This window comes from Babylonia areolata, chromosome 23 (genome assembly GCF_041734735.1).
Source record: "Babylonia areolata isolate BAREFJ2019XMU chromosome 23, ASM4173473v1, whole genome shotgun sequence".
Lineage (NCBI taxonomy): Eukaryota > Metazoa > Mollusca > Gastropoda > Neogastropoda > Buccinidae > Babylonia > Babylonia areolata.
This window is the reverse complement of record NC_134898.1, coordinates 29,937,566-29,951,073: the sequence shown is the minus strand read 5'-3', so window position 1 is coordinate 29,951,073 and position 13,508 is coordinate 29,937,566. Positions and strand designations below refer to the sequence as shown.

The 13,508-nt window shown below is 44.3% G+C and overlaps 1 non-coding gene across 1 annotated transcript; it reads right to left on the bottom strand.

Annotated features, from left to right (window-relative positions):
• Positions 1–560: 560 nt before the first annotated feature.
• Positions 561–631, bottom strand: Trnag-gcc (transfer RNA glycine (anticodon GCC)). Its single transcript has one exon. It is a non-coding gene; the product is annotated as a tRNA-Gly (tRNA).
• Between the last annotated feature and the right edge of the window lie 12,877 nt (positions 632–13,508).

Genomic DNA, 13,508 nt, shown 5'->3' with positions numbered 1-13,508 from the left:
TAGGATTCCACACAAACTTGATAGGTTTATTATGGATTCTTTTTCTTTCGTCAAATTCAGTCAAAAATTTGCAATCATTCAGTGGTTTACTCATGAACGATGGCTGTGAATTCTCATTGAAAAAAAAGAAGAAGAAGAAGAAACAAAAAGAAAAAAAAAAAAAGGAAGCGCACTGCAAGAAAGGTCTTTTTGGTTATGAGTTGCTCCCATTACATTAGCCGCATACATTGCTGTTTACCGAAAATTCAGCATAATTCCTTCACTGATGCAACCTAAGAACGCTAAACTACATCTGCTAAGCAGATGCCTGACCAGCAACGTAACCCAACGTGCTTTGTCAGGCATAGAGAGAAACTAAAATAAAATAGAAAGATAATAAAAAACGATGACAAAATAGACAGGTAAATGATAAATCAAATAAAAGTAAACAAATGGAAAAAAAAAGAAGAAGAAGAAGAAACCAAAGAAAAGAAATTCAGAAAAAAATATGATAATCATAATATGAATAAAAAAAAGTGAATGAATAACTAAAATAATAAAATGAAATAAACACAAAAATGTGCATCGACCGGGAATCGAACCCGGGTCACCCGCGTGGCAGGCGAGTATTCTACCACTAGACCACCGATGCTTCCGGCACAGTTGAGGCGAGGTGAAGAAAAGAACCATCTCTTCGCCGACCAACCTTAAGTTTCAGTCCGGTAATTTGTTTCACTCGAGCCTTGCGAAACACAGCTGAGACTGCCCCTCAAGGCATCCAGTCAAGTACAGTTGCTGTTCACAAGGAAAAGCTGATTAACTCTTGCGTTTCGCACAGTGAGAAGCCGCTGTCAACGACAGAGAGAGAGAGAGAGAGAGAGAGAGAGAGAGAGAGAGAACAAAACAAAAAAACAGCCAGTACCTGTAAGTGCAATTGTGGAGGTGGGGGTCAGAATGGAAACCCGACACGTTGACGCCATTGTTTTATTTCGGTTCTAGCTGGAGGCACGTTTTGAAGAGGGGGTGGGGTGGAGAAAGAAGGGGTCAGGGAGGAGAGAGGGAGAGAGAGAAAGGAGAGGGAGATGGGAAGGTTTAGCAATGAACTGTGTCCATGAAAAGGTCATTGTTCGTAAAATAATTATGTCACACAGTTGCGCAGTTGTATACCAAGGAGTGCAGGCCCAGACCTGAAAACCAGTTTCGAGTCTTTGTGCAGCGTTTCTTTATTATCCATTTCTCTCGCTGTAAATCTCTCTCTGTCTGTATCTCTATCTGTGTGTGTGTGTGTGTGTGTGTGTGTGTGTGTGTGTGTGTGTGTGTGTGTGTGTGTGTGTGTGTGTGTGTGTGTGTGTGTGTGTGTGTGTGTGTGCCCGCATGTGTGTGGGTGTGTGTGAATGTGCGCGTGTGTGGTCGGGGCAAGGAAGCGGTAAAGGGGGTGAGGATGGTAAGGGTGCAAAATAAGAGAAGGTATGGAAAAGGAGGGACAACTCTCTTGTTGCCATATCTTGTGTGTGTGTGCGTGTGTGTGCGTGTGTGTGTGTGTGTGTGTGTGTGTGTGTGTGTGTGTGTGTGTGTGTGTGTGTGTCTGTGTGCGCAAAGTGCATGCTGTACACGGGACCTAGTTTATCGTCTCACCCGTATGACTAGCATTCAGACCACCGCCCAAGGTCTCGGGGAGGATGGGGGAGCGTGGGACTCGATCTTGCACCCTCAGATTCTCTCGCTTGATTCCATGACCTTACCTCAAGCGTCCATCTGTTGCAATCGAGAATCCGCGAAGAGGAGCGACAGAGCTTGTGCTGGAAAGTCGTCACATCACATGTGATGATCAACAGCCTACTTCAGTTTGTTTTCTCGTAAGGGTAGAAGAGTAGCCTGCATAGTGAAACATGTACACCTACACGTTCGTAATGGTCATGTTGAAGTATCTTGGAATAAGTTCTTTTCTCCACCTCAGTACATCCTTCTAGATGGTGATTGCGGATGAGTGTTGATAGTTGTTGTTGTTGTAAAACGTTCAAATACTTACAGTAACATGAGAAAATATTGTTTCAGTAATAGAGTTTCTAACATGAGTGAACTGTCACCTCAGCTAAAACGAGCACCATCTATTGATATGTACTGACATGCTTTCAATAGATTATTATCTTCTTCTTCTCCTTTCTTCTTTTAATTACACGGTTTGACTATAGAAAACTTTCACACTCTGTGACACACACACACACACACACACACACACACACAGATATATATATAATGTAGCCTTGAATAAAAGCTAATTTGTGTTTGCACATTTCTTCTGTCAGTGCTGCTGTGTGCACATGCCAAATGATCGGTATAAGGACAAGCCCAGCGCTTCCTTTTTGAGGAAGTGTCTGGGTTTGTTCCAATATACCTTTTATTTACCTGTGTGCTAGCTGAATCGGTAGCGTAAGCAGCATTGACCTGAAGTTATGTACCTTGTTTATGGAGAGAGTCACCACTCTTTACTATTTGTTGATTTTATGTAATCTTAGTATTGGTTTCGCAATTCTTAGCATTGTATAACAAACCGAGGAACCGAAACTGCGTATGTGTTTGATATTAATAAATTATTTGTAAATTCGTTTATATGGTGATGCAACAATAAAAGCAAATTTAAAAAAAGAAGAAGAAAAGTGAGCGATTGCAAAGGAAGATTGTGTTTAGGGTAGATAATGTTCACACAATATTGTTCAATCTGCATATTTGTTTTTAGTGCATGTAATGTGGCAGACACCAAAAAGAGATGAAACCTCTACCAACGTAAACTGAAAACTGGTCCCTCTGTTGCATTAGGCCGAACACTCATTGACACAGAAACAGACCATAAATCAATACTAAAATAGACATTAAAGAAAAAAGATTTTCTTTCACACGACGCAGACGTTCAACGGACAACAGAAAGACATAAATCTCCTCCAGAAAATGATTCATCTCTCTCCGTCTTTTCCTCGTGAGCTAAACACGCGTAGAAAAGAATAATTTGAACGAAGAGAAACAGACACACACTTTTTAAAAGTAACACACACACACACACACACACACACACACTGAAACCAATTCTCACTTCAGTTTTTCGCTGGTCGTTGTTCGAGTGTGTAGTTCTGGTATCCTCGGTAAACAAAGCTGACTTGGTGTTGACCTCTGTCAATGTACTAGTGGTGGATGACTGAAATAAACAACTACAAAGTTACGAGTATTAAAAAAGTTTGACTCTCTGGGTTCTTTCAAAACAGGATACAAAACACAAGAGGAAAAAACTTTGAACCCACTTGGGAGAGAAGAAGTGTGTTTAATTTTTTTTCCTCTTGTGTTTTGTACCAAGTTACGAACTTTACAGTTGTTGCCAGCTACGGTAGTAAGGTTTCATGCATGTAGGTCTCCACTGAGATCTTACTCCGAGTCACTGCGCCGAGCTTGAAATCAACTAAAACAACAGCAACAGCAGCCTTGAAATAGTTTTTTTTGTTGTTGTTAGCTTTTGAGGGAGAGGTAGTTTGTTTTCTAATCTTTTTTTCCCGTTTCTTGTTACTATTATCTAATTCATTACGGACTAAATGTTGCTTCGAAGTCAAATGCATATGGTTCAGTAGTGTGACAATAAAGCATAGAATTTTTTGTAACTGATATGATGAAGCCTTACCTTCACGAAAGTGTGTCATCACAAGTGACCGAGACCGTTGATGTTTGAGATTTTTTTCCATTCATTAACAGTTGTTTCGCTTGTTAGACTGAGTCAACGACTTCTCTTTTACGAAGTCTATTAAGTAATTTTCTGTACTGATTGTGTTATATATTTGTTTTATATTTCACCCCCCCCCCCCCTCATTTACCCGGTTTCCCCCTACTCACCATTCTTCCCCATCAACCCCTCCTCTTCTACACGATAATACTCAAATGTATACATTAATACTCTACCAAGATGTCTTCAGTCACCGATATGTGTGACGGGACATTAACTGAACAAAATTCCTCCTCCTCCTTGCGTTTATTGTAGTCGGATCTCGCATGTGTAATTTTCTGTTCTTGTTAAAGAACTATTCTCTCTCACTCACGCACAAGTCCACTACGATTTCTCCATCGGTGGACAATCCACGGACACAGATAGAATGGAATTTTATTTCTAAAGTCCGCGGACTCACACGTACATGCGCGGCACACGAGCACAGGGAAGAAAGATAAGCAAGAGCAGCTTGTACAATTCGAGAAACTTCGTCAGCATGTTGTTGTTTCCCTTGAATTGGTTGCCATTGTGCCGATTCAGCATGTTCCTCATTTTGAGTGTGTGTGTGTGTGTGTGTGTGTGTGTGTGTGTGTGTGTTCTGTGCATGCACATGTGTGCTTGTGCATGCGCGCGCACGGGCGGGTGTGTGTATGTGTGTGTGTGCGCGTGCATGCATACATGCGTGTGTGCATCAGTGTCTGCTCTGTGTGTATATGTGTGTGCGTGCATTGTGTGCATGTGCGTGTTTGTGTACGGCGCGCGCGCGTGTGTGTGCGTGTGCGTATATGTGTGTTTTGTGTCAGTGCGTTGCGTGTGTCTGTATGTGCCTTCTTGTGCCGTGCGTGCGTATGAGATTGTGTGTGTGTGTGTGTGTGCGCGCGCGCGTGCATATATGTATGTGTGTCAAACTCGTTAAACTCACCATTAAGCCACTTGTGACAAGTTGTTCTTTCGTAATAGTGGCAGTTAAACTTAAAAGGACTTTTTATGAGACAATGTAAAAGCATTACTGTTCAAGCAGAGTTTGCGGTCAGCCTCGAACTCCATGAGTTCCATTTTTGCTTAATTAAGCATAGATTTTTCCTGAGTTGACAGATAAATCCCAATGCACCGGAGCACTGTGTGTACGTGTGTGGAAATCGAAGCCTGTGTGTGTGTGTGTGTGTGTGTGTGTGTGTGTGTGTGTGTGTGTGTGTGTGTGTGTGTGTGTGTGTGTGTGTGTGTGTGTGTGTGTCTACGTGTGTGTGTATGAGTGTGGAAATCGAAGCGTGTGTGTGTGTGTGTGTGTGTGTGTGTGTGTTGTGTGTCTGCGCGCGCGTGTGCGTGTGCGTGTGCGCGCTATGCTGCCGATTGATTCCTGGCATTTGTCTACAAGGTTATCCGTGGTGGCGGCAGAGTCTGCCAAAGGTCAACTTCGTGACAGGCCACATCCTTTCTCCTTGAGGGATGGCAGATCGTATGACAAACAACATATCATAATCATCATATAACTATCTTTGTCTATGTCTGTCTGTCTGTTTGTCTGTGTGTCTCGCTCTTCTTCTTTCTTTCTCTTCTCTAGTTGTGAATTTGATTCACACTTTTTTTTCCCCTCTACTTTTTGGTTTCATTATTATTTTTGCCCAGAGGGCTGGGTGTAGACAAGCATATTGTGCTTACTCTACCCTCCGGTTAAAATATAAATTCATTCGTTCGTTTGTTCGTTCGTTCGTTCGTTCGTCGTTCTTCATTTTTTCTGTGTTTTTTATTTTTTCTTTCTCTCCCGTCGATGTACTGTTCCGCGCCACTGCGATACTCGGTGTTCAGATCGAGAGAAACGGTTGCTGTAATAGTATGATTTTTTTCCCTTTAATATGTTTTTCTTTTTTGTGTGTGGTATTTTCTTGGTAATATTATTGCTGACTTCACCATGTTTTTGATTTTCGTGTGTGTGTGTGTGTGTGTGTGTGTGTGTGTGTGTGTGTGTGTGTGTGTGTGTGTGTGTGTGTGTGTGTGTGTGTGTGTCGGGACTTGTGTGCTTTTACGTGTAGTGTTGGGCCTGTGCACTTTTGTTTGTGCTTTCATGGCTGTGAAATTGCATAGTGTGTGTGTGTGTGTGTGTGTGTGTGTGTGTGTGTGTGTGTGTGTGTGTGTGTGTGTGTGTGTGTGTGTGTGTGTGTTGGATGGTGGAGTGGGCCAGAGAATGCTTTGCACGGGTTCGTTGCCTGTGACGAGAGATTGTGCAAGTGTGGCTCTTATTGATTTGTGATTAAATGATCAAAGATGTCTCTGAATCGTGTGTGTGTGTGTGTGTGTGTGTGTGTGTGTGTGCGCGCGCACACACACAAAGTTCACTGAATGTTGCTATTTTTTCTTCTACTTCTCCGTAGAAAAAGACTAAAGCTCTTGTTTTGGAGGAAAAAAAAGATCCACGTGATATTCTAACGATAACCATGATTTTATCTACGTGGTGCCTTTTCTACGTAAAACAGGCTCCATTCCGCTGTACAGTTTCCAACCCAACGTGCGAAACACTGAAATACTGAAATGACAAGTTACAAATAAAGGTTAATCCTGCACAGACATCCAACCATACACTCATACAGTAATTTACACACACACACACACACACACACACACACACACACACACACACACACACACACACACACGCGCGCGCGCGCACAAACAAACAAACATCACACACAACATAACCCCACTCAAAATGCACATCATACATAGTGCTGTTTGATCATGAAAAATATCTGTTGGTCAAATGTCGCGAATTTTGCTCATGTTACAAAACTTGGTGGGAGATTTAGGCTACGTTCACACTAAACCCGGTCAGTTACTGACAGCCTGTTTCCGTCAGCCTGACACAGCAACACACTTCAGTCACACACAGCCAGTTGCCGTCAGCCTGACACAGCAACACACTTCAGTCAGACACAGCCAGTTGCCGTCAGCCTGACACAGCAACACACTTCAGTCACACACAGCCAGTTGACCGTCAGCCTGACACAGCAACACACTTCAGTCAGACACAGCCAGTTGCTGTCCGCCTGACACAGCAACACACTTCAGTCACACACAGCCAGTTGACCGTCAGCCTGACACAGCAACACACTTCAGTCAGACACAGCCAGTTGCCATCAACCTGACACAGCAACACACTTCAGTCACACACAGCCAGTTGCCGTCAGCCTGACACAGCAACACACTTCAGTCACACACAGCCAGTTGCCGTCAGCCTGACACAGCAACACACTTCAGTCACACACAGCCAGCTGCCGTCAGCCTGACACAGCAACACACTTCAGTCACACACAGCCAGTTGCTGTCAGCCTGACACAGCAACACACTTCAGTCACACACAGCCAGTTGCTGTCAGCCTGACACAGCAACACACTTCAGTCACACACAACCTGTTGCCATCAACCTGACACAGTAACACACTTCAGTCATGCACAGCCTGTTGCCGTCAGCTTAACATAGCAACACACTTCAGTCATGCACAGCCTGTTGCCGTCAGCTTAACATAGCAACACACTTCAGTCATGCACAGCCTGTTGCCGTCAGCTTAACATAGCAACACACTTCAGTCACGCACAGTCAGTTGCCGTCAACCTGACACAGCAACACACTTCAGTCACGCACAGTCAGTTGCCGTCAACCTGACACAGCAACACACTTCAGTCACGCACCGTCAACCTGACACAGCAACACACTTCAGTCACACACAGCCAGTTGCCGTCAGCCTGACACAGCAACACACTTCAGTCACACACAGCCAGCTGCTGTCAGCTACAGCGCTCTCCAGACGGAAGAAACGAACATAATTCTTTCACGCTACTACCAGTATCATTGAAGAGTTCCGTCTTTGGACCAGACATCCGTCCTCATCTGTGTGCTCGCGACAAATTAGAAAGCTGTTCGGAGACAAGGCAAGGCAAGACGTTTACTTCATGCACCCCCTGGGAGTATAGAAACATTATACATCGTCTTTTGCACACACCATATAAACAAAAAGAGTATATCAAAAAGTTTTCTTTAGAGAAAAAAAGGGCCCATACAAGCAATCAGGCAAATACTGGTAGAGTGGAGTTTTACGGCCTATCGGCTTCACGCCCTTTAGGTCAAGTTGTTCGTGGCTGTGGTCTTTTCCATGGGTGTGTGACGTGGTCAAGGCGTTGGTCCTGGGGTCTTGTTCGAGGAGGGTCCTTGCTGTGTGCTGGCCGCCGGCGATGTCCGTGGTCCGTGCTGTGTCCTGGCTGTGTTCGTGTGGTGGAGTCCTGGTTGTCGGTCCGAGGCTGGGGCCTCGCGATGTCTTGTAGGCAGATATACATTGACAATCATTTTCCATAACGATAGAAACAAAAGAAAAAAAAAAAAAAAAAAAAAAAAAGATTCCTTATCAATGTACAAAGTTTCATTGAAAAAAAGAGATGCGAATAGTAGAGAGACAAATGCTACAAGTTTTTAACAATAATATTTTGTTTCTTTCAGAAAACAGTAACTGGCGGGCCCGTCTTTTCACTGTTAGCCGCGCGAAATTTGGCCAAGCAGAGCAAACCAATAGGCCTAGTTTGCATCAGTTTGACATGGTAAGTATATGTAACACCAAACATGGAGTATAATACAAACTCCTCCTTTTAATGGTGTCAGGCCGGCTTCTATAAAATGTAGGTAAACATTTTTTTCCCTGATGCTGTCAAAAAAAGGGACACCAAAACAAGCAGTGAAACTCATCGCCAATATCATTTTTGGATCATTTGCCACAGATTCTTTCATTTCTTGGTAAATTGTTGAAATTATTGTGGAGACGGCTGGTGGCCAGTATGAACACTTGCGATGGCGTACATGGGGAGAAAGTAGTCTTCAGTTTAACGTCTTCCACTTTAAGTGACATTAGACGAAAAAAAAAAAAGAAGAAAAAAGGAGGGGGGGGGGGGGGAGGGGGTGGAGGGCGGAGCGTGGAGGTGGGAACGGTATTGGGCAGAGGGTGATGAATTGTGTGTGTGGTGGGGGTGGGGGGGGTGGGGGGGTGGGGAAAGATACAGAGCATTGGAAAAAATAAGACATTAAAAGGGGAGACATAGGCACAATATAGAAGGAAACGCTAACATCAAACAACTGTAACAATTATAACAAATGTCCAATTGGACTATGCAGCAAACCTTCTGCAATAGCAGAAAACATCTTGAAATTGTCAAAAAATACATTCAAAAGAATTTTCCGAGAAGTTTGGTAAAAAACGATTTCAGACTCTGACATTCAAAGAGTATGTGTTTGCTTGAAATAGATTCTCCACATATGCATTTAACATCTCTGCTGAACTTTGTTATAAAAGCGGTCAGCTTTATCCTGTTTGATAATGCCTGAATTTGCCTTAATCTGAATAAATTACTGAATGTATTTGATTGATTGATAGATTGATGGGGGGAAAGCGCACAGTGACGTGCGCATAATTCTCGGCCAGCTGCTGTCAGCTACTGGCTGGGCTTTGTGTGAACGTTGCCTTATAAGTGCAAAACTGACAACGGCAAAATAGACTGGTACTCTTTGATGATGGGGAATGTAAAAGTTCAACTGAAAGTCAGTTCATATTAAAGTGAGAGAGGGTTATTGATTGTTCGCGTCAGCTCTCGTCTGTCGCGAACATTTTTGTTCAGTGTATCTTAATTGTCTTTGTCGTCCGATCTCTGTCCTTTGTCTGTCTGTCTTTCTGTCAGTCTGTTTGTCTGTCTCTCTTTCTCTCTCTGTTTCTATCAGTCTGTCTCTCCCTCCATCTCGCTCTCTGTGTCTGTCTGCCCCCATTTCTCACACTGTCAATCTGTCTGTTTCTATCAGTCTGTATCTCCCTCTCTCTATCTCTCTCTCTCTGTCTATCTCTTCTCACACGGTCCGTCTGTCTAACTTGCCGTATCCCTCTGTTTCTGTCTGTCTGTCTCTGTCTTTCTCTCTCTGTGGAGGAACACACACACACACACACACACACACACACACACACACACACACACACACACACACACACACACACACACAGACTCTCTCTTTTGTTTCTGTCCTTCCTGACACCCCCTCCCCCTTAACCCCCCACCCACCCCCGTCCTCTCTCTCCCTGGTCTAGAAGTTCGATAAAAAAAAGAAAAGAAAAAAAAGATCAACGATAATAATCTCAGTACAACTTCCAAATCGACAGAAACAATTTGAAAGGACGGTTAACTCACTCAGTACGGCCAGTCCTCTCTTCTCCTCTACACAGACCCCTCGGATGTCCTGTGGGTGTCTCAATGACCCAATCTTTAGCTTCCGTCGTCAGAATTGTGGTATTCTTTGTCAACATTCACCTCTTCAGTATAAGAGCCTTCCGCTTGCAATATTTTGATGATGGTGATTGGGGTGAAACGCTGTTAACGTCGTCACTGTCGCCGTTCGTATGGAGAGAGTTAAACGGAGACGACTTGCACCAGTTGGCTTTTTCAGAACCTGAGAGACTGACTGAATGCATCGGTAAATGAGACGGTGAAGAAAAGGGAGGAGGAGGAGGGGAAGAGGAAGAAGAAGAAGGGGGGAGGTGGACTAGAAGAATGAGGAGGGGTAGAGGAGGAGGAGAAGAATAAGGAGGAGGAGGTGTAGAAGGATGAGAGGAGGAGGAGAAGAGGAAGGAGGAGGAAGAGGAGGAAGAAAATGATGATGATGATGGTGATGAAGCAGGAGGAGAATGAGGAGGAGAAGATGAAGAATGAGGAGGAGGAGGAGAAGATGAAGAATGAGAAGGAGGAGGAGAAGATGAAGAATGAGAAGGAGGAGGAGGAGAAGAAGACGCTAAAGACGACGACGACGAAGAAGGAGGAGGAGGAGGAAAGAAGACCATTGCCAACCGTCTTTGATCATTCCGGCCATTCATTCCCAGTGTCTGATAATAAAACAGTTCCCTGGACGTTCATTTTCTGCAAATGACCACGCAAAGAACGTTGTGAGGTTTCGCTTTTACTTTCTCCTTTTTTTCCTTCAAAGGTATGAAAACGTTTCTTTCTTGGGATGCATTACTAGAGGAACTCCCCAACAGGCTGTGTCATTCGACGGTACCAGGAAGCGGTGGTACATGGGGTTCAAATCCCAAGTACTCGTACATACCGTGTATTTACTTCCCCATCCACTAGACCTTGCTTGAGTGGTGGTCTGGGTGCTAGTCATTCGAATAAGACGATAAATCAAGCTCTGGAATACATGTGCATTGTAGGTATCATGTATATACCACAGACACACACACGCGCGCGCACGCGCGCACACACGCGCACGCACGCACGCACGCACACACACACACACACACACACACACACACACACACAGAGACCGCTGTGTGCACATGACCAAAAAGGACACACGAAAACACGCACACACACACATACACACACCACACCACACACACACACCACACCACACCACACACACCCCACACACACACACACACACACACACACACACACCATTGTGTGCACATGACCAAAAAGGACACACGTATACACACATACGCGCGCGTGCGCGCGCGCACACACACACACACACACACGCACGCACACACACACAGACCGCTGTGTGCACATGACCAAAAAGGACACTCGAAAACACACACACACACACACACACACACACACACACACACACACCACACCACACACACACACACCACACCACACCACATACACACACCACACACACACACACACACACACACACACACACACACACACACCATTGTGTGCACATGACCAAAAAGGACACACGTATACACACATACGCGCGCGTGCGCGCGCACACACACACACACACACACGCACGCACACACACACAGACCGCTGTGTGCACATGACCAAAAAGGACACTCGAAAACACACACACACACACACACACACACACACACACACACACACACACAGAAAAAAGAAAGAAAGAAAGTTGTGGATAAAGAACACGCTGTTTTTGGCATCAGCTCGTGTGTACACAACAGAACGCGAGGATACGGAATCTGTGCTTAATTTTGGCATTGTGACGTCAGAACAGTGGTAGCGCGCGCGCGCGCGCGCGCGCGTGTGTGTGTGTGTGTGTGTGACTGAGTGTATTATTCAATCCTTCCTTCAAGTACCAGGGAAATAAGTGGGAGTACTCGACAACTTCCATGATATTCGGCTTTTCCCGACAATCCGTGTGTGTGTGTGTGTGTGTGTGTGTGTGTGTGTGTGTGTGTGTGTGTGTGTGTGTGTGGTGTGTGTTGTGTGTGGTGTGTGTGTGTGTTGTGTGTGTTTGTGTGTGTGTGAGAGAGAGAGGGGGCGAGGGGGAGGGAGGGAGAGAAAGAATGAATCAATATCTCTTTTATTCTATGAAAGCAATGGATTATTTAGCGTACAATAGCGAACGCGTTCTTCCTTTATTCATGCAGCCTTCGAAAACAAATTAAAATCGAATTTAAAGAAAAGAGAAAAAAGGAAAAAGAAAAAGAAATAAAGAAGAGAAATCTCTAAATATGTATCATTGATTAGAAGAGAGAGAGAGCGAGCGAGAGAGAGAGAGAGCGATGCAGACATGCAGAAACAGAGACAGACAGCGAGAGAGCGAGAAAGAAACAGAGACAAAGAGAGAGACAGAGACGAGTCAGAGACTGACAGACACAAGAGACAGGAAAAGACATTCATTTGAAATGACACCGAAACAGAGACACAGACAGACGGACAGAGAGACGGACAGACAGAGATAGAAGGGATGCGGAGGTCGTAAAAACGGAGGAAGGAAGGAAGAATGGCAAGAAAAACTGCTTTGTCACTGACACAAAAACAACACAAGCAGGACACACACACACACACACACACACACACACACACACACACACACACACATTCTCTCTCTCTCTCTCTCTCTCTCTCTCTCACACACACATTCTCTCTCTCACACACACACACATTCTCTCTCTCACACACACGCACACACACACACACACATTCACACACACACACGCACGCACACACACACACACACACACACACACACACACACACACATTCTCACACACACACACATTCTCACACACACACATTCTCTCTCTCTCTCTCTCTCTCTCTCTCTCTCACACACACACACACACACACACACACACACACATACACACACACATACGCACACGCACACACACACACCGATTGTGAAAAAGAGTGAAAGTTTGGACCTCAGAGAGTGTGGATGAACTGAGAGGATGTTTTGATTGTACTGACTGGAGTGTGTTGACTGACCTATGTGAGAAAGTTCATGAAGCAGCTGATGTTGTTACATCTTATTATTATCAGTTTCTGTGAAGACATGATAATTCCGACAAAAATAATTAAACTTTTCCCCAACAACAAACCATGGATCTCAAAGTCTCCCAAAACCATTTTAAACGAGGAAAAGGTAGCGTTTCAGTCAGGGAACAAGAAGGATATGAAACTGATACAAAAGAAGCTTAGAGGTGAATTACGAAGGGGACAGAGGGAATTCAAATCAAAAGTAGAGCAACAGTTTCAGACAGGAAAAATGGCAGATGCATGGGATGGGTTAAAAAATATCACTGGAAGAACGAAAAAAAAACAGTAGCTTGTGAAATGAAAAGCGATGAACAGCTTGATTTTTCAAACTGAATAATTTCTACTGTCGCTTTGAAAGGAATGACCTGTGAAGGGAACTGGATAGTGTAATCTCTCGGTTGCAGGAAAAGATCAAAGATAGGAACACACGTGAGGATTTTGAGATCGATGCAAATGTTGTTGAATCT